Source organism: Scylla paramamosain, unplaced genomic scaffold (assembly GCF_035594125.1).
Source record: "Scylla paramamosain isolate STU-SP2022 unplaced genomic scaffold, ASM3559412v1 Contig57, whole genome shotgun sequence".
Lineage (NCBI taxonomy): Eukaryota > Metazoa > Arthropoda > Malacostraca > Decapoda > Portunidae > Scylla > Scylla paramamosain.
In genome coordinates, this window is record NW_026973722.1 from 269,251 (window position 1) to 290,867 (window position 21,617).

At 45.2% G+C, this 21,617-nt stretch overlaps 1 long non-coding RNA gene across 2 annotated transcripts in view; it reads left to right on the forward strand.

Annotated features, from left to right (window-relative positions):
- The first annotated feature begins 4,600 nt into the window (after nucleotides 1-4,600).
- Nucleotides 4,601-21,617, forward strand: part of LOC135098359 (uncharacterized) — a 64,865-nt gene continuing 47,848 nt past the window's right edge. The window contains exon 1 of one of the 2 annotated variants that reach the window (XR_010266889.1): nucleotides 4,601-4,724. This is a non-coding gene — a long non-coding RNA (uncharacterized LOC135098359). Of the gene's footprint in view, nucleotides 4,725-19,587; nucleotides 19,805-21,617 lie in introns of those variants that run through there. The other variant, XR_010266892.1, reaches the window with a different exon arrangement.

Here is a 21,617-nt window from a genome sequence, read left to right on the forward strand (position 1 = left end):
CACACACATTTTGTCCTGTCTCCATAAATATTGTTTTATAAAGAGCAACTGTTAATATTAAAGACGATTCTGATGGGAAAAGATAGAAAAACTTAAAACAGTAATTATAGTAACAATAATAATAATAACAAGAATAAGAACAAGAACAACAATAACAACAACAACAACTACTACTACTACTACTATTTCTATTATTATTATTATTATTATTACTATTATTATTATTATTATTATTATTATTATTATTATTATTATTATTATTATCACTATCATCATCATCATCATTATTCTCTCTCTCTCTCTCTCTCTCTCTCTCTCTCTCTCTCTCTCTCTCTCTCTCTCTCTCTCTCTCTCTCTCTCTCTCTGTCTCTCTCTCTCTCTCTTGGGAATGCAGAGGGATTCTGAGTGGCAGTTAATGACTGGTATATTCCAATCTGTGTTTTATTTTTGATGCGTAACAATAATAATGTGTGTGTGTGTGTGTGTGTGTGTGTGTGTGTGTGTGTGTGTGTGTGTGTGTGTGTGTGTGTGTGTGTGTGTGTGTGTGTGTGTGTATGTGTGTGTGTAATAATAATAATAATAATAATAAACGGTTTATTATTTAGGCAGTTGACAAACTGAAAATGTACATAGGGGATGGGGAAAAACTTAACATTAATCCTAACGGTAAGACTAATCTAGGAGGGAAATACTATTGATTGATGGCTCGCACCATGGTGGGAATCGCACTGAGTCTGTACCGGTCCGTGCGCGGCGCCTTCAGGGGCGTTATTTTGTTGTGGTGTCTGGTGGCACGGACAGGGCGAGGCGCGTCGGGCGGCAGCATGTCTCTGAGACGCGGATGATGCAGTACTCCCTTCCCAAACTTCTCCAGAGCCTCTCGGTGCCTGGTGGATATTCTGGACAGACTCAGGGTGGTCAGGGCTTCTTCATAGGTGGTGTACGAGTATGCAGGGCCAAGGATGACCCTGCACGCCCTTTTCTGCACACTCTCTAGCTGTAGCTGTTGAGTGTGTGTGAGGGAGGAGGACCACGCTGGGGAGGCGTACATGAGTTTGGGGAGGATGAAGGTGAGGTACACCCCCCTTAACTCATCTGTCGGCGTCCCCAGCGACCTGAGTCTGCGCAGCATGTACAGCCTGTAGGTAGCTGATCTCACGGTGCTGGCGACATGCTGCTTCCAGGTCAGCTGGTCGTCCACCGTGACTCCGAGAAGCTTGGCACATTGGACCACCTGGAGGGGGTGAGGGCCCACTGTGAGCCGGGGAGGGGGCACTGGTACAGAGGAGGTTCAGAAATGCATCACCACAGTTTTGCTGTGGTTGATGGTCATCCTGCTCTCCTCTGTCCACGTCTGCAGTCGCTCCAGAATTGCTTGCAGTGGCGAGTAGTCCGGGTTCTTGTTGGAAACTGGGACGCCCACGGTGCAGTCGTCCACATACTTCCAGCGATGGGGGGTGTCGGTGAGGGCGTCGTTGATGAGGAGGAGGAAGCATAGAGGACCCATCTTGGTCCCCTGGGGGACTCCACATGTCAGCTGTTGGAAATTAGAGACAGAGCCCTGATAGCGAACGGCCTGACGTCTCCCTGTGAGGAAGTCGGCTAGCCACGCTATCAGATTAGGAGGGAGACCCAGACTTACTGCCTTGCTGATGACAACAGTGTGATCAACTAGATCAAAGGCTTTTTTGAAGTCGACAAAAGCAACAGCTAGAGAGGTGTTTCGCTTGTCCAGGTGGCTGTGGATGAATTCAAGGAAGCTGGTCAGGTAATGTGAGGTGGAGGTGGCTTTAATATTTCCGAATTGTCTGATATGTGTGTGTGTGTGTGTGTGTGTGTGTGTGCGTGTGTGAGTGTGATGAAAGTAAGGGAGAATAAAGTAATGTATCATAATGATAGCAACCATGAATATTAAAGACGCTTCTGATGAGTAACACTAACAAAAATAATACTAAATATCACCTTATTATTATCATTATTATCATCATCATCATTATTATCATTATTCTTATTATTATTGTTGGTCCCACACAAGTGGCATAGGAGGAGAAACCTGTGAAAATAACTGGCGAGGCGGAGCAACACATGGGGGCTATCAAACAGCTGGAGTCTCCTGGAGTACTGAGTTTACTAACAGCGGTGAACCCAAACATGTGTTTCGCCTGCCGACGTGGCAAACCCGCAGGCAACAGTGACGTGTCAGGCACACCTTATTTGTGCACCGACCTATCAACAAACATATCATTTATACCAAAATTAATGTAAATTCATATATAATAATAAATCAAATATCAACACCCTTTAAAGTCTCAATACAAACAATCTTGGCAATCCCATTCTTCCTCACAAACCGAGTGAACCAAGTTCAAACCCCTGGCGCCAACAATTATTATTATTATTATTATTATTATTATTATTATTATTATTATTATTATTATTATTATTATTATTATTATCATTATTATTATCATTATTATTATTATTACTATTATTATCATTATTTTTATTATTTTTGTTATTATTATTATTTTTATAAATTATTATTATTATTATTATTATTATTATTATTATTATTATTATTATTATTATTATTATTATTATTATTATCATTATTATTATTCCTCTTTATCCTGCTCTTCTCTCCTCCTCCCTCCATCCTTCCTTCCCTTCTTTCTTCCTTTCCCCTCCTCCTCCTTCTAATCCTTGCTCCTCTTTGCTTCTCCTCCTCCTCTTCTCTTCTCCTTGTGTCCTTCCACTTCTTCTTTCTTTTTTTTCTTCTTTTTGCTTTTCCCTCTTATCCCTCTATACTATAACAAATGGTAAAGGTACGAAGTTGCTATGATGTGTGTGTGTGTGTGTGACAGGAGAATAACCTTTAATAGAAGGGAGGGGTTTGGTGAGGTCACGAGAGCAGGTGGAGTGGTCAGGTCATCTGAAGGGTCGTGCTTTACTTCTGCTCCAGCCTCCTGTCCTGCACTGACGGACGGTCTGGTCAGTTGCTTCTCTGACTTCACCACAGGCGCGAAAATTCTGTCACTTTTCGTGGTAAGGTTGTCAGCATGGGACAGGGAGGCCACGACACTAGAACCTGGGACCAGTCACAACACTGTTCGCAGGTGGAGAACAAGAGATGACAAAACAGGAAATATAAAGGACTTTCCTAAGTATTCAATATGCATTTTTTTTTTTTTTTTTTATCATCTAGTAAAGTTGAGGCACATTCCCTGGGCCAACAATGAACAATGATCAGGGTTTTAAGGTTCCCGCCGTGAACAATGAGGACAGCACACGTATAAAATGCTGGCAGTGTGCTCTTATGAATGAATGGTTGAGGCGAGGGGCGAGGGCCAACGAGGCATTCTCAGGTGAAGTAGGCCACTGGCTTGGGCTGAGGCTATGCTGGGGCGACCATGGCTGGCTGGAGGAGGCATGGGTACTCATTCATTCATAACACACTGACAGAGAGAGAGAGAGAGAGAGAGAGAGAGAGAGAGAGAGTGTGTTTGTTGATGAGTACCGTTCCTTGTGTTTTGCTAGAGAACATTTTCCAAGATACGTCTGATGTATAATTTATTTACTTTTCATTAATCAGGTCTGGAGCCTCAAATTTATAGTTTTCATTATTAACGTGTCACGATTTTAAACAAGTTGCTTGAAAGTACTTGTGTAATTAATACTAAATGTCTAAGAGGTCGGAACATAAAAATACTTGTAATTCAGTTATACTTGCGTTAAGTGTCCAGCTGTATTGTGTTGTGTTTTGCAACATTGCCTTGTGTTACGTTACAATGCAGCCAGAAGACCTGACAGACGCGCATCATGCAGGCTGCACAGGAAGGCAACCAATAACAGTGAAAAATGCGATAAAATTTCGGGAATGACTTGAGGTGGGACGTGCCCGTAGGCACACTCCATACCAATTAAGCTGCCCTGTTCAGTACTCACCGAGCTGCTCAACGTCTCGTCACTCACACCCACTGCTACCTTCCTAACTCTCGTGGTCTTCAATATACGTCACTGTCCATTGACGGCACAAATACGTAATCACACACCTCTCACACCCCTTAAACACGAACTGCCAACCACAAGGCAGCCAGCAGTTCTCTGTTATGTAAATATTTGTTTTCTCTAAACAGTAATGATTGATTAATTGATTTATTTTTAATATGAATAAAAATATTTTTTGTGATGAAAATATTACATATGAACTGTAAATGAAAACCATATTAGTAACCTACATGAATGGTTTTATGGATTAGGCTACATTTGCTATAAGTTATCAATCCATTGATAACTTTGTTTGCATTATGGGTTTTTATGCATTTTTTTTCTTTTCCTAATCAATATTATTTTGACTTTACCTTCATATTATATTGGCAAGCCAAGAAAATGTTCAAAATGTCGACATGATCCGCTGCTAGTCATCTCGTTTCCTTTTTTTTTTTTCTTTCTTCTTCTTATGCGTCTTACAGCTATATTCTTCTTATTCTTTTGTTAAAAAAAAGAAAAAGAAAACACAATTTCATGATATATAAATGTGAAAAGACGAATGATTATAAATGACATTTGCTATTATCGTACACCGAACGCGGGACAAGGCGGGTGTGCGCAGCAGCTTGCCAAACGTGTTCCTGTGTTTTCTTTCTCGGAGTGTTGACGTGCCGCGACCCTGACGAAGGGAAGAGTGTGCCAGTGTTGAGGGACAGACGAGGCGTCGTGCACTGGTGAGTAGCGCCTGTTCTGGTGTGCGGGGAGAGGCAGACTCCGGAGTGTGAGAGCCACGGTCGCCTGCTGCAGCATCACGCTGACACACCAAACTAGACATTGTAATGATAAGTAGTGTCACATTTCATTTGCAATCGTACACCCTGCTGCAGCTAGCCTAACTCGTCCCTCACCACTCTGCCCCTGGCCCTGCCCGACACACCACCTCTGTCATGTCACAAGGAACTTCATTTCTCCCTTTTATTTAATTAGACACTTTGTGTAAAGCAGTTTAAGTTTTGTTCCTTAAAAAGTGGCTGGCCCAAGTGAAAGTTGAAGTTTCGTGTTTTATCGATAGTTACTGTGGAAAATAATGAGATGGGTCACTCCTCGCATGCAAGCATACCAGCTAGTTGTGTAAGCAATCAAGTCAAGTATTTAACAAGCATGGAGACACTGTGTGACACCTCTCGCCTTGTGTTACCAAATTAACACTAAAGAAAAAAATAATAAAAGTCACGAGTGGAAGGCAAGTGTCTCACCATGGCCACGGAAAGGTGACCTCACATCTCCTGCACAATACTCTCTCTCTCTCTCTCTCTCTCTCTCTCTCTCTCTCTCTCTCTCTCTCTCTCTCTCTCTCTCTCTCTCTCTCTCTCTCTCTCTCTGATGATTGGCAAGTGTATAACAACAGCATCGCCTGCCACAAGACACTCGCTGTAGGATTTGCCAGACTCATGTTTGTGTTAGTTGTGTTCGGTGTGGTGTTTGTTGATGGAGGGCAGTGAGGCTGTGGTGCCTTAGCGAAACAGTTCCTTGCCTTTCCAGTGTTAAGTAAACACGCTTCTCTTTGCTAACATACAACACATCCTCCAGCAATGTAGATATTCACCTTCAGTCTCTAGTCTTTACCGCCTCATAGAGTCTACCAAGGTACGCTGAGTCTCATCCTTTGCAGTAGACTGAATCATTCACTTATTGACGTAACTCCTTGTCTAGAGTTGAAGTGCTAATGTGTGTCTTCCCGCTGTCTTCCCTCAGAACGCTATGCAAGTGACACCAAGAGCAGGTTGTCTCGCGGCGTTGTTTGTTCTGCTTTGATGGTTCACCAATCTCCATCACATTGCTGCTGCTCGGTGTATCTTCACCAGCCTCACAGCGGGCGCTCCTAACCTGCTAACTGTCTCTCCCACTCCAGCGGCTTCCTGTCCATCATGCCAGGTGTCTCATTCACTCACACCTGACGCACGGAATCGGGGAAGCGTAGACACGCAGCTCAAGCTCAGCACTCCACGCTCTGTTCACTATTACCTGCTTCCATTTACCTCCTACATTTCTCGTCCTCTTTTCCAGCCCACACACACACACACACACACACACACACACACACACACACACACACACACACACACACACACACACACACACACACACACACACACACACACACACACACACACACACACACACACACACACACATTACTTGCTTTCTTTCTTTCCCTACTCCGCTGTTGCAATTTTTTTTTTCTCTCTCTCTAACACTAATTACCTTGTAAATGGAAGAGCGAGAGAGAGAGAGAGAGAGAGAGAGAGAGAGAGAGAGAGAGAGAGAGAGAGAAAGAGAGAGAGGGAGAGAGAGAGAGAGATGGGTTAATAGGATAAAACAAATCTGTGGCTGCAAACCGCCGTGAGGAGGCCAAGGTGCACTACAGACTTAAAGATGTGGTGAGCTCACTCATATCATTCCTGCAAAACTTCCATGCACTTTTTTCCTGTTCTCTCAGGAACGGCTGGTGGGAGTGGTGGTGGGGGGGGGGGGCTCCACTTCATCCCAAGGAAGCCAACAAAAATGTCTCCCCTTCTTTCCTTTCCTCTCCCCCTGTCCTTTGCTTGTCAATCAAGAGTGTTGTGGTGAGGCGGCCAGCGTGCCGGGGCTGGGTGAGGAGGCTGTGTCCTCGAGGCGGCAGCAGGCAAAGGGCTTGGCGCGGGGCGGGGAGCCGTGATGGCATTGTCACCGCCATTAATATGGACGGGCTGTCCTGTTAACCAAAATAACAAGGTACTCGCCGAGCTGCTCTTCTCCTCCCAGACACTATAAAGCAGGCAAACCACCACCACCACCACCACCACCACCATCTCATCCCTCCCTACCAGTCCTCCCCATCCTCCATCACCGGTCTTGTTCAGCTCACATCGAATTAGCTTTTTTTTTTTTTTTATCGTATTTACAGTTCGGGAACCTCCGCTTGGTTCTCTCTCTCTCTCTCTCTCTCTCTCTCTCTCTCTCTCTCTCTCTCTCTCTCTCTCTCTCTCTCTCTCTCTCTCTCTCTCTCTCTCTCATACGCACACAGACGCACACACTCCGCCCCACGCTGCTCCACTCGACATCACTGTGGCTAGTGTCACATCAATTAACCTCTCTCTCTCTCTCTCTCTCTCTCTCTCTCTCTCTCTCTCTCTCTCTCTCTCTCTCTCTCTCTCTCTCTCTCCTACACACACAGACGCACACACAAAGTCATTACTCCTTAACTATCGGAAATCTTGGGTTGCAGGTCCTTCTTGATATGAATTAAGTCATGAGGCAGTGATGAACCCAGGCCGCGGTGTGAATGGAGTCCCGCAGTGCCAATAACGGCGGCACCACCTCCCACACTGTCACTATTTCTGCCGCGGCGGGCCAACGCTATCCTTTGGGAATGAACACTCACTCTAAATTGCTTTCCGGAAATTGCAACGACCAATTGTTCTTTTGTGGTGGCGGCGTGGTAAGGGCGACGGGGGTGCACGATGTGACGCCTCAGCCAGCGCGGCGCCGCAGGGTGGGGCGGGGCGGGGCGGCGCCATTTTGTAGTGAGGCCAGTTCTAGGGGAGGCTGCGGCTAAACTGGTTAGGTCCATTGTGTGTGTTGCCTGCTTTTTTTGGTGCATGGTAGTGTGTGTGTGTGTGTGTGTGTGTGTGTGTGTGTGTGTGTGTGTGTGTGTGTACTTAATTGCTGTACTTAATTGCAGTATCTCTCCATCACACAGTGCAGTCTTAATGACAACCTGTAGCAGCGTTAGTGTGGCCATCACAATCCAGCCAGGCAGTGCAGTGTGCACAGATCTGTCATCAGTTTTAACACTTGGTTTGATCAACTAACAGCTCTTCCATTCACGCAGACCTCACGTCTGTCCCACATTACACAACTTGCTCTCTCTCTTGTAAGTACTGACACCAACCAATTCCTGCTCACATAATCTCTCTCTCTCTCTCTCTCCTCTCTCTCTCTCTCTCTCTCTCTCTCTCTCTCTCTCTCTCTCTCTCTCTCTCTCTCTCTCTCTCTCTCTCTCTGTCATGCATTACATTTCACAATATAGTTTTCGTACTGTACCATCCCAGCCTGTCTCATTTTTACCACACAAATTAATACAAATGTCACTAACCTGATCCTGGATATCAAGGTTATACCGCCACACCACTAACACCTCCACACACTCACTCCATCACCAGTCCACACCAAGATTCTTCCCCGAGAGATGCCTCCCCTATGTTCTACCTCAAGACCTAGGGCGCTCTGCATTCCCTTCTTTGGAATGTGTTGTTGCCCACTCAAGCTGCCCTCGTTTCAACATATTTCCACCTCAGTTATACTTCCTCCCTTATACATACAAAGATAAAGAGAACTTAAATTATGAAGAGAATAATACTACATGATATAAAATTAGTAACTGAGCCTTATACTAACTTATTACCATTAACAAGGATAATGTCTGAAAGGCAGGTAAACGGAACACGGTGGACACCAAGAAAACGTGTTCCTTTTCAAGGTAAACTCGGCCAATAACATGACAGTTATCCTGTCTATTTACTTGTGTCTTTGTCTTCCCCTGCCTCTCACCCTCTCTATCTTTCCCGTGATATTCAGCAGTGCGCAAAGAGAAGAGCGGGAGAAAAGAAAGTAATCGTTTTCTTCTCTTGTTTATATGCTGTGGCTTTGGTCAAGGCTAAAAGTAAAAGCAAAAGAGACCACTGAGGTGCCAGCTCTATAAGAAGACACAATTAAGGAAAGCAAGTCCGAAGCTCCGGTGTGAAGTGTCGTGACGCCCTGCCTGCTCATAAGGGCACGGCGGGTAAGCAGGTGGTGGCAAGCATGCTGTATTTCTTGCCTCCCTCCCTTTGTAATCATCGCCCGCCTGCTGCTGTCGCTCCACGCACTCGAAGGGGAGGCAAGGAGGGCGAGGCTCGTGATGGGTATTGAGACAGTTATTTCCCACAGCTATTAAGAGGAGATGAGTTGTTGATCGTTAGCGGCAGGCGAGTGGAGATGAGTGCTGCTCTGGCGTGACGGATGCTTATGAAATTACTCTAAATTTGACACCGCACGTAATTATGACGTAGGTTTCCGCCCCACCCCACCCGCTGCTTGTTAATGTGTGTGTGTGATGTGTACGTGTGTGTGTGTGTGTGTGTCATGTGTACGTGAGCGAGGGAGGAATTTCAATTTATATATTTTTTTACTTTTTTTTTTTTTATTTCAAGGGACAGTTCAGAAGGGAGAAGGCATCATGTGTGTGTGTGTGTGTGTGTGTGTGTGTGTGTGTGTGTGTGTGTGTGTGTGTGTGTGTGTGTGTGTGTGTGTGTGTGAGAACTGAATAAGGCAAGTCCCTGCTCTGCCCACAATGACAGCGGCTGCAGTACTGAAAGGAGGGAAGGAGCTAGATGTATACCAGTGAGGGAGATGAAATTGCATGGCGTGGTCTGTTCAGCTTAACTTGACGGAACCATCCTGCCATCCACGTAGCAGCCGCCTCTCACGGACATAACGATCCTGGAAAAAGAAAAAGCGAGGGAGAAAAGCTGATGAAATGGAGGATATGAAAGAAGAGGAGGAGCAAGAGATGATCAAAAGCAGAGGAGGAGGTTCTCTCACTGAATTCACGAGAAATACGTGTCATAAAGTGCAGGTGGAAGAACCTCTAGTCGTCTCGTGTCGCCGTGAAGTGCGGGATGAATGTCCTCCTGAATGGCTGAGGCACAGGAGTGTGTTAGTGTCTCCTACTCACTGCCGCGCTGCCTCTTTATGGGCCCTCAGCGTGTGAAGCTAGAGAGAGAGAGAAAGAGAGAGAGAAAGAGAGAGAGAGAGAGAGAGAGAGAGAGAGAGAGAGAGAGAGAGAGAGAGAGAGAGAGAGAGAGAGAGAGAGAGAGCATTACAACATAGTCTGCACCAACATGGAAAGTAACTACTGACGCAAAGTTTATTACTTCACCAACATTTGATTTTTTTCTTTTTTTTCGGTACAAGTGACAAGTGAGGCTGCGTTCCTACTTCATTACCACCACCACCACCACCACCACCACCATCACCGCTATATTCATCAAGACTCATCACCATCATTAGCAATCACCAACACGCTACGAGTACATTACCACCTCCCTTCCCAGCCTCCCTTCCCAGCCTACCTCCCACCCAGCACACCTCTCACCCACTACCCCCTCTTCCTCACCCATTTCCTCTTCAGCTCCCTGTACCCATCTACCCGCACACCACCCAAACATCCAAACACACACACACACACACACACACACACACACACACACACACCATTCCATAACCTCTCGTACGCTGTGCTCAATATTACCATGCAGACCAACCCAGCAGCCTCACATCCATTTCTCACTTCATGGATTACATAGAAAATAGTTGCTGAACACGGATTTGTCTTATCTAGCCATGTATTGGACAGTTAGCTTGTTTGCCACTTATCGCTTGAGGGAGGGAGGGAGGGAGGGAAGGCTGGTTATATTCAGTGTGTGTGTGTGTGTGTGTGTGTGTGTGTGTGTGTGTGTGTGTGTGTGTTTCTGCAAGTGTAGTTTTATGACAGTGGAAAAAGTGTAGGAAATAGAAAAAAAAAATAAAGGAAATCACAAAACTGGCCGCCCTTCCACTCTCCTGCTCTCTCTCTCTCTCTCTCTCTCTCTCTCTCTCTCTCTCTCTCTCTCTCTCTCTCTCTCTCTCTCTCTCTCACTCATCGTTACATCGTTGTTCAGTGTTGCAGTAAACATAAAAAAAAAATTGTAGTTGTAACTAGGGAAGGAAATAGACCGAGGACGAGAGAGAGAGAGAGAGAGAGAGAGAGAGAGAGAGAGAGAGAGAGAGAGAGAGAGAGAGAGAGAGAGAGAGAGAGAGGCCATAGAAACAGGAAATGAACAAATAACAAGCTAAATCAACTACCTCTATATTTTTTACCACACACACACACACACACACACACATGTAATGGACATATACCACAATGAAAGAACAGACCACAACCCCCGTCACCACCACCACCACCACCACCACCACCACCACCATCAGTATAAGGGAGAAGGGTAATGACGCTGAACTGAAGTATTAATGTCGCATAAGGGGAAGGTCAACTTTTATTTCCTATTTTCCTCGTCTCTCCGCTCAGTGGGCTTGAGTTTGTTGCTGGACTCTAGCACGACGGTGGCAGAGGAGCAGGCGGGAGGGAATAACAGGAAATGAAGGGGAATATCAGGCATAAAAAGAATGACGAATTAGAGGAAATGACGAAATTGGGTGTAAGACAAAGGATGAATAGAGGAATATGAGAAGAGAGAGAGAGAGAGAGAGAGAGAGAGAGAGAGAGAGAGAGAGAGAGAGAGAGAGAGAGAGAGAGAGAGAGAGAGAATAAATTCAGAAATAATTCAGTGTGTGTTCGCCGAGAGAATAAAATGTCATTTTCTGAGATACAGTGCCAGTGCTACTCTCTCTCTCTCCCTCTCTCTCTCTCTCTCTCTCTCTCTCTCTCTGGTCTCACACAGCCTTCATTTTTACACTTAAAACTTTGGTCTGTCACGCAGCACTGTCACACAATCAAAAGCCTTTCCCCGGTCCTCGGAGTGAGCGCTGCCGAGTTACTCAAAACTTTGATGCGCCGCGAGTATTATATATGAAACTGTACGTCTAATATATCATTTTGTGATTTTGGCCTCCTTCATCACCACCGCCGCCACGACCACCACCACCTCCTCCTCCTCCTCCTCCTCCTCCTACTCCTCCTCCTCCTCCTCCTACTACTACTACTACTACTATTGCTACTGCTACTACTACTTTTCCTGCTATTACATTTTACAGTTTAGTTATATTTAACATTTTTCTCAGTAAGGGGATGCGTTAAACAGTTCTCACAAATTGTGTCAGCAAATGAGTTTGGTATGCTGTCATAGAATTACTGTGGCTAATGTTTTACAGTTGATTGAGTTGGAAACGAGGCTTTCATGATTTAAAGCAGGCGTATCAGTAATCAGCATCGATTATCATTATATACAGTTATCGTCATATATAATGAATTTACTTTGTTTCCCTGTTATACTGTTTTGTCCAATAGGGAAGAGCAGTTCACAGTTTACAATTACTCTGCCACGGCCACTGAATCCCTAAGAAATTTTTTTCTGGTCTGGTGTCTTTACAAGTTCGGGTATTTCAGCAGTCAGTTTATGTGAACCAGGAGGGAAAATTATGATAATAATACTAAAGAATATGAATTTATATTATACTCTTTTGCTCTTCCGCCTCCTCCTTCTTCTCCTCCTTTCTTTTTTTTTTTTCATCCTCCTCCTTCCCCCTTTTTTCCTTTTCTTCGTCTTCTTCTTCTTCTTCTTTTTCTTCTTCTTCTTCTTCTTCTAATATTTTCCTCATCATCATTTTCATCACCATTGCAAAGCCAATATGATACTCTGCCTGCTATACGCTCCCTCATATGAGAGAGAGAGAGAGAGAGAGAGAGAGAGAGAGAGAGAGAGAGAGAGAGAGAGAGAGAGAGAGAGAGAGAGAGAACGGTCGGGTGGGCGGGTGGGGTAGGAGGAAGGTAGGGGGGAGAGGTGGGCGAAGTAATAATGGTAATAGACCGTTTTTCAGCATAACTCTGGCCATGGAGCGAATCTGCTAAGCCGACCAAGATATGAAGTTACCTCGGGAGGCTAGTGGGCCCAGGAGAGAGGGAGGGAGGGAGGGAGGGAGGGGGGAAGGGAGGGTGGGTGTGAAGGGAGATTGGGAGGAATAAAAGGACGGAAGGGGAATAAAAGGAAGAATGTGGGGTGTGGGAGACGTGATAAGTGGTAGGCTGAAAAACAGAGAGAGAGAGAGAGAGAGAGAGAGAGAGAGAGAGAGAGAGAGAGAGAGAGAGAGAGAGAGAGAGAGAGAGAATTAATAAAGGTGAATAGATAGCATTGTTACATTAGTAAATCGATTCTGTTTCATTCTCTTTGTTTCTTTCTCCCTCACCTTCATCACCATCATTAATACCACCATTACCACCATCATCATCATAGCCACCACCACTATAACCACCAACAAAACTACCATTACCACTTCGCCTTCTCTTTCACACACACACACACACACACACACACACACACACACACACAATGTATATATTCTGTTTCCATGTCATTAGTGGAACATTGATTTCCCCGCTGGCGGGTGGCTGGCGGTGGGTGGATAGGCGGCTGGTTGGCTACTGTAGGTGGTAGGTGAGGTGAGGGGTCTAGGATAGATTGGAGACATGCGAGTAGAATAAAAAAAAAAAAAAACCTGGTAGAATTATTCATTAAGGTAGTGAGGGACGTGCAGGGCAGGGTGGGCCACAAGAGCTTAATTACACTAATCAGGGTGGGCGGTCGATGCCTTGGCGGCGTGAGTGGTGGCTGGAGAAACTGTGATGAGTGGGAGGCGGCCAGCTGATTAGACCAGGCAGGGGAGGGAAGAAAAGAACGAAAATGTTGAGAGAGAGAGAGAGAGAGAGAGAGAGAGAGAGAGAGAGAGAGAGAGAGAGAGAGAGAGAGAGAGAGAGAGAGAGAGTGTGTGTGTGTGTGGACAGACGTAGCTTCATATGTGCATTGTGTTTACCAGTAGCTGCTCACACATTTATTATTAGTCAGTGTTAATAAGGAAGCTCTGAGACACACGGCCTTTCATGACGAGTCATTAGCCAGTCCCTCGCTGAAGTGGGCTTTATCTAGGCGTGTGATGCATGTGACACTCAGCTCTTCAGTCACAAGTTGACGGTGTTCTTTTGGGAGCACTGAATGATTATTTAATGTCTAAGTCCATTATGCTTTGCTCTTCTGTTGGACCGGTTGACTGTTGAATGTCTAAGCTGAAGTTATTTTCGCCGATGCTCGCTGGATGGACTTTGTTGTATTGGGACATAATATCTGCTGAGTGTCGGCACAGTATTTTGATCTTGTGTGATTAGGTTACCTTCGTTATGCTAATGGTCGCATTCTTCCTGTGGTTCAGTTTGTCTTTGCTGTGTGGTGCTGGTGGCGATGGTGGTTTCTGTCACAATTACCAACATTTTCTTCGCTTGGCCGGAGTGTCGTCTCCAAATCAAGCATGCCATCACCACTATTTAGCGATGTCAGGTTGTTTTAATATTAACTTCGTCTGACATTTTCTTACAAATTTACTCTTATCAGTAAGTGGCGTCTTGCCTCAGCTGTGCCTCCGTGCTGGCAGGGTGGCAGCGTGCTGACGAGTCCAAATGTTTTACACAGATTTTCGAAGATTTTTTTTCTTCTTGAACTTTACCACGTTTGTTCTTGAGTTCGTGTGTGTGTGCGTCCTTGAAATTAAATCCGTATTTCGTGGCCTGTGGTATTACTTTGCAATACATGACCCAACCGCTGTAAAAAATCAATCGGTGTATCAATAAATCTACCTATCTACGTTTACTGTGAGGTACGACAACCTGCCCCACGCGTTGCGGCCACCCAGGAACAAATGCTTCGATAGTGAGCAGTGTAATGTATCGTATATTTGTAGTTATAGGGAGAGACTACAGTTATTTAAAAACTGAACCAAAGCAATCGTGAGCAAGTGAGTGAAAGGTCGCTCCGCCATCTCCACAGAGCCGGTCGTGCAGTTGTGTGTGAATGTTATAAACAAGTGTGAAAGCTGCTGCAGTGAAGCTCCCAGCACTGTCCGTCAAGCCCCAGCAAACATTATGGCGTGGGAAAGCGAGCGTTGGGTCTACACTTTCCAGTCCCGCGCGTGACCGTCAAGTAATCAGTCCACTGACACACCGCGCCGACACGCTGCTTACCATGACGCCCTACACACCTTGACACGCTGCACATGACACACAGCATGTTGCGTCTGGCGCAGTGATGAGACCTTTCCCACTCTGAATAACTTCAAGGGGTTGTTATCGCACTAGTAAAATGCAGCTGCAGGGTTTTTGTTCTCGGCAGTGAACAGCGTTAGGCGGCTTGCTCTGCGAATTGGCAAAACTTCCCGTCCGCACGACTGTCACGAGGCACGCAGGTCTGGTGCAGTGCGCCTTGCCGCCCTTGGCTGTAGTGGTGGCGTCGTCTTGATGCGCCTCGGGCTGTGAAGGCTGCAGGAGTGAAACCTGTGTGTCTGATCTGGGTCTGATCTGCTCACCCGCCGTACTGACGCTTCGGTTGCCACGGCGTCTCCTCTGGCTTACGGGAAAAGGGTCTGGTACAGGTTTAAAATATAATGTGGAAAGACAGCAATGAAAGCAGCAAGTGGGATCAAATCAGTCAAACTCTCTAGTGCTTGCAGTTTTATTTCTGTTCAATAAAACCGTCGCGAAAAGGTTTATGTGACTAAAAAAAAAAACAACAACATGTGAAAGAAAGAGATAAGATTATGTTGAAATGAAAAAAAAAATGGTGAGGTGCTTCAAGGGAATATTGAACTCTTCTCACACCCAAAAAAGAAAAAACTGAGATGGAATAACAGTTGTCTCGTTAGGAAAAAAAATAATTAAATTAATGTAGCAGAGTGGTAAAGCCCACTCACTTTTAATGTATTGCTGTCCTTCACCCCATATTTCCCTCTCTATATAGTGTTCTTCTTTACTTCCCCCATTCTTTTCTTTCTGTTCCGTTCCGTTGTCTCGTTTGTTCGTGATGTGTCAAGATAACAATACCATATGCTTTGTTTAATGTAAGCTTATTTCAGTGTGAGACTTGAGTTTGTTTCCTAATGTTAGCAGCTCTCTCTCTCTCTCTCTCTCTCTCTCTCTCTCTCTCTCTCTCTCTCTCTCTCTCTCTCTCTCTCTCTCTCTCTCTCTCTCTCTCTCTCTCTCTCTCTCCTCTTTGATGCCTTCTGATGTTACGTATTAACAGCTTCACAATCGCAGCTGCTCGGTACATTTCTAATAATCCCAGTGCTATTAAGAAGATGAAGTGTGTGATACTGAAGGTCTTGGCTGTGCTCCCTAGTGATGATCCAATAATTTTAACAGAAACCCTTCATTCGTGTAACATTATCGATTAAAGCAGTGAAGTGGTGCAGCGGAGAAAGGACAGGTACGTGCGCGTATACGTATATGATAAAGCGCACGGCTGACTGGGTAGAGCTGTCTGGTGGTTGTGGTGGTGTAGGGTGCCAGTCGAGTGTAATGCTATGTGGTGTGGTGACGTGTGGTGCGGTGTTTCCGTGTTGATTCCTGGTGTGACGGGATGAGTGGCTACACCATCACTTCTGGATACTACTATTGCCGCCACCATCACCACCGACAACAACGGCAATGATATACAAAAATAACATCACCAACATTATCATAAACTAGCAATCCCTTGTACAGTACATTACAAGAACACCACCACTACCACCACCACCACCACCAAGACGCCAAGCAAACGTTCCTTGACAATGCCGCTAATGTGAAAAGAAATGCTCGGAATTCCTTGCTACATCTTATAGCGCATTTTCTACCACGCCATTACACAGAGCAGCAAGTCACGGGGTCACGCCACACTAACGACAAGGCAACAACACAAATGTGTGTTCATAACTTGGTATCTGAACTGGTAAACTGACTGACCGACATCATGTCAACAAAAAGAGAGAGAAAAAAGGGAATGATAGCCAGTGTGTTTTAGCTTAATGATACCAATACTATGTGTCACACAAAAAACATGTATGCCTCTTATCTTTCAGTAATAATGGCACCTATCTATGTATGTATGTATGTAAGAATGAATGTATGTATTCAGCCAAAGGTCACACGGTAATGATAAGAATGGATGTATGAGAGTATAGTAGGAATAGGAAAAAAAAAAAACAGTACAAATATTGTATAATCAGCGATTGTGCAGGATTCCAGTTGGGGGGTTCTGTAAAAGTTCACATTCCATTCACGCTACGAGCCCTCCTAGCGAGCGATAATTGACGCCTCTGGACCGGACGTGTATGGAGAGACATGTACGTGACTAAACACACACACACACACACACACACACACACACACACACACACACACACACATATGTTTATCATAGTTTCCATTAAATTATGAAAGAGAGTTGTGAAAAATACTAATTCTCTGTATGCTCATCCAGTAGAATATTTGAATTCGCCATGTCAGATATGAAGTGAAGCGCGACAAATTGTGCTCTCTCTCTCTCTCTCTCTCTCTCTCTCTCACTAACACTCGTACAGGCTCGCTGCTTCTCTGTCTCACAGCAGTGCACCCTCGGCTCGGTTAAGAGCAAAAGACCCGTGTTTGATTCCTGGAACAGAGAGGCGAAAGCTTCTTTCATCTCGAGGCAGGTGTTTGCCCGGCGCAGACTTCACTACCGGGGGAGCGGGAATGAGCCTCACCCCGCGCTTCTCTCCGGGGAAGAAAGGGTTTCAGTGTTGTTAATAACGATGGCCCCGGTTCGTGGTAGCTGAATTTTTGTGATGTAAGCTGAATATTTTGATCATAATAACATTAGTTGTCTAGTGGTGTATTGGTGAGCACGCTAGAGTCACATGGATCTTCTGGCCCTCCCTGCCTTCGTTACCTTTGCCCCACCAGTACCCCCCCCCCACCCTCCTTCCCTCCCTCCCTCCCTCCCCTTACGAGAACGGGACACAACCGCGGCAATAACAGCTTTTCAATAAACCCAATGGTCGGGCTGAATATAATGGCATAGCTCGGCTCAATATGCATTTTCCTGGCACTCAATGCATCACTGCTTCAGGCGCCCGCGCATGCAGCAAGCAGTAAGCCTCTGAGATTCCCTATAAATTTCATCCGAGTCTCCAACCACAGTGATATGAACGCGGGAAAGGAAGAGGGAAGGGAGAGGGGGTCCCTGGTGTGATTCCAGGCTGCTCGCTTGCAAGGCGGCTGGCGGTGGCGTGATCAGGGACACCGGCAGGGAGGCAGGGAGGCAGGGCGTGGGAAGTGTGTGCACCAGCGAAGCGAAAACACGGCCCCATTGGAGACTTGTGTGTGAGGCGCGCTGCCAAATCATGGACGTGGAAATTTTAATGATGCAGACGAGATGAAGGTCGTTGTGGCTGCGCGGGACAGAGAGGGTGTGGTGGGAATGGTGGTGGTGGAAGTGGACAGGGCGTGGGTGGTGAGGGCGTTAAGGATTGGGGCTCTAGGGTGGGGATACTGTAGTCGTGTTGATTACACTACGTGCTATCTTTTTTTTTTTTATTTACTTATCTACGTGTGTGTGTGTGTGTGTGTGTGTGTGTGTGTGTGTTGTGTGTGTGTGTGTTTATAAAAGCAGTGATAGTTGCAGTAATAGCTATTGGTTGCAGCGTCGTGCCTCACATGCAACAAAATAATCACAGGTGACCTGCATTCTCAGCCACACACACGTCATGCTCGGCCTTTAGGCAACAAGTAAAAAGGAACTTTTATTTTACTAACTATATATATATATATATATATATATATATATATATATATATATATATATATATATATATATATATATATATATATATATATATATATATATATATATATATATATATATATATATATATATATATATATATATATATATATATATACATATATATATTGTACCTGTCTTAACCCTTTCAATCCGGTGACCATATATGAACGATTGCATCAATGCGTCCGTAGCGATGGCGATCGTTCCCGTAATTCAAGAATTTTCGCGCCTCAATTTTGAGCTCCAAGCGCGGTTTCTCGAGTCAGATGGCGCGTGGAAGTGTCTGGCATCTGTTTCCATCCGTAATGTTGCCAGATTGATGTGCGGCTGAAATTCTTCATGGACTCATTTTTTTGTCGGATTAAATATGCAAACTTGTATCGAGAGAGGCGATGCCTGACGCGCTTCTCATTTTTATGTAGGAGTGAATGATGGCTGAGGTGAGGCCTCGTCATACTGAACACTTATGTAGTGACTTCATTAATAACTTTTCATGAAGGAAACGAGTGCTTCACCGCTGCGGCAGGAGAACAATTCCGCCCACTCCTCAATGAATATTGCTTTTTCAACCATCAAGGAATTGTCAGGAGGCACTGCAATTGGAAAAAAAACATCGATGATGAACAAACTGATTGGTTTGACAGGAGGTGTACACGGCGTTACATGGCACAGAAGTGGAAAGAAGCGGCACTTTGTTGTTGTGTTGCTGCAAGTCAAGGAGTGACAGCCTCAGGCAGCGAGGCTAGTGGTGAGAGTTTTCTCTCCTTGTGAAAACTTTTCCCATCAGGGAATACAAAGTTCGATGTCGTAATGCTGAACGAAATATTTCATTAGCGCCATAAGGACCGTCAAATCCAAATTTATTGAAGTGTCAGCTGACGGAAGCTGACGCTGGTGTTTGCGAGATGAGAAGGTTTGTTTCTGTACACTTTACACGTCACGCGTTTATGTGAAATGAAGGAGAAGACATTGCTCTTAGTGTATATTAGTAGTGGCCTGAAACTTACTCCCAATAATAACAAATTAATGTCCCGCTCCAGCTGACTTTCAAGATCAAGACTAATCGCCTTTCGGTGTTGCGTCACGAGGGTCTATTCAGCCAGTGAGAATAAGCTGTCCTCGCCGCACACTGTCTCTGACTTCCACACAGAAAAGTGTGTGCCCGAGTGTAGCTTCAGTGCTTCACGGCAAACAGTTTGTGCGTTGTTGGTGGATCAAACACTGGGAGGCTCATTTAGTCAGTGTGTCGCGGAGCAAATCATGTGTACAGTGTTCCAGGATGAAGCACCACAATGATACAAGTGCAGTGCTTAGGTTTGTGAAGGACGCGCCATCACGTGGGCAGCCATGATCCCCTCCATGCAGCTCCTGGATGCCACGCGCCGCAACAAGTAAAGTGTGCTACACCTGATTGATTGTCGCCCACGTGAAGTAAAAATTCGTCACGATATGGTCAGTGAGGAGAATAACAAGTGACGTCAGGGAGGAATCACCACGGGCATACAATTAAGATAACCATTAATAAGACATATTCTCAGTAATGGCAAGCCGTCCGCAGCATGTCACATACGCCGTCACTGCGCTTATTATTCACAGTGTCCTCGCGTGCTGGCCATCATTTCACTAAGCGTAAAGTGACTCCGGAGCGTCCTTTTCTCCTGGATTTATGAAGCACCGGAATTCTGATGCTTCATAAATCCAGGAACTACCTTCTTAGGCTCTTAGGAAGTGTTCCAAGGCTCAATGTGTGGAAGAAGCCGTACTGTACACACAATTTGTGGACTTAAGATAGACCCTGGGAAGCACCTCTTAATTCTAACGCGGATTTATGAGTTATCTATAGGAGGACGCTGTCTAAAACTTTTACAGACGTGCAGACACTACAGTGAGTATTCCTCATCATCATGTCAGTGCTCAACACCAAAGTAAAAAAGGAATTATCTTAAACACTAATGCAATAATGTCTTTTACACTTACTGTATTTCCGGCAATGCTTCAGTGTTTCTCGTGTCAGTGTGTGTGTGTGTGTGTGGTGTGTGTGTGTGTGTGTGTGTAAATTAGTACTTTGTATGTGCCAAGAGATTTGCAGTTGTTGCTTTTGTGTGTATTTATTTATTCATTTCTTTTATGAACATAAGAGAGGAAGATTGGTGGCTAGGTAAGCAGGGAGAGAGAGAGAGAGAGAGAGAGAGAGAGAGAGAGAGAGAGAGAGAGAGAGACGAGAGAGAGAGAGAGAGAGGAGAGAGAGACTGTTTCCAGATTCCAGTACATTTAAAACACACACACACACACACACACACACACACACACACCTGGTAATTGTTCCCTCTTAATCAACCTCAACAGCGTGTATGTGTGTTGCTTATCATTTTTTTTCCTCCGCCTTTACCTCCACTTGTTCCTTTCTTTTCCTCCTTTAACATTTCTCCTACTCCTCCTCTTCCTTCTCCTCCACCACCACCACCACCACTGATGCCTGGCGCCTTATCACCTTTCATCTCTGCCGTCACGTTTTCTTTGCACGATGGTATGTTGCATTACTTTTTAAAATTTAAGAGTTTTTTTGTGCCATTAATTTATTCTTATCTATTCCATCGACGAAAATACCTTGGCGCGAAAATCCATTAGTGTAACTCTCTCTCTCTCTCTCTCTCTCTCTCTCTCTCTCTCTCTCTCCTCTCTCTCTCTCTCTCTCTCTCTCTCTCTCTTCCTCTCTCTCTCTCTTTCTCTCATCAGTGTATTTCAGTTTTCTTTTGACAGGATATTTTCGCGGAGTTTAAGAGTGCCTGCGTTGTTTTGTTTGCCCTTCTCCCCAAATCCCTGTGTCAGTCTCACTTTTCTCGCCTCCCGCTCTGTCCTCTCCTTTCTGCATCCCTCTTTTATCTCCTCTCGCAGTCCCGTCCCTATTTCGCTTCTCCCTCCTGCCTCGCCACGCCTCCGCATTCCCCGAACTGGGAGTCGCTGTGGCAGAAGGCGCAGGACTCTCTCGGGCGCCACCACGCAAAGATTCAGTGCACGTCTTTTGTGGTGGATGGTGATGGTGGTGGTGGGTGGTGGTGGTGGGACACGAGTTTTTCTCTTCCACTTTTTGTAGCTTTGTGTGTAAATGAAGAACAGATTTAGTAAAGAAAGGTGTTGTTGTTGTTGTTGTGGAGTTTGTTAATGATATTTCTACCGTGGTGTTTTGTTATTGTGTGATTCTTC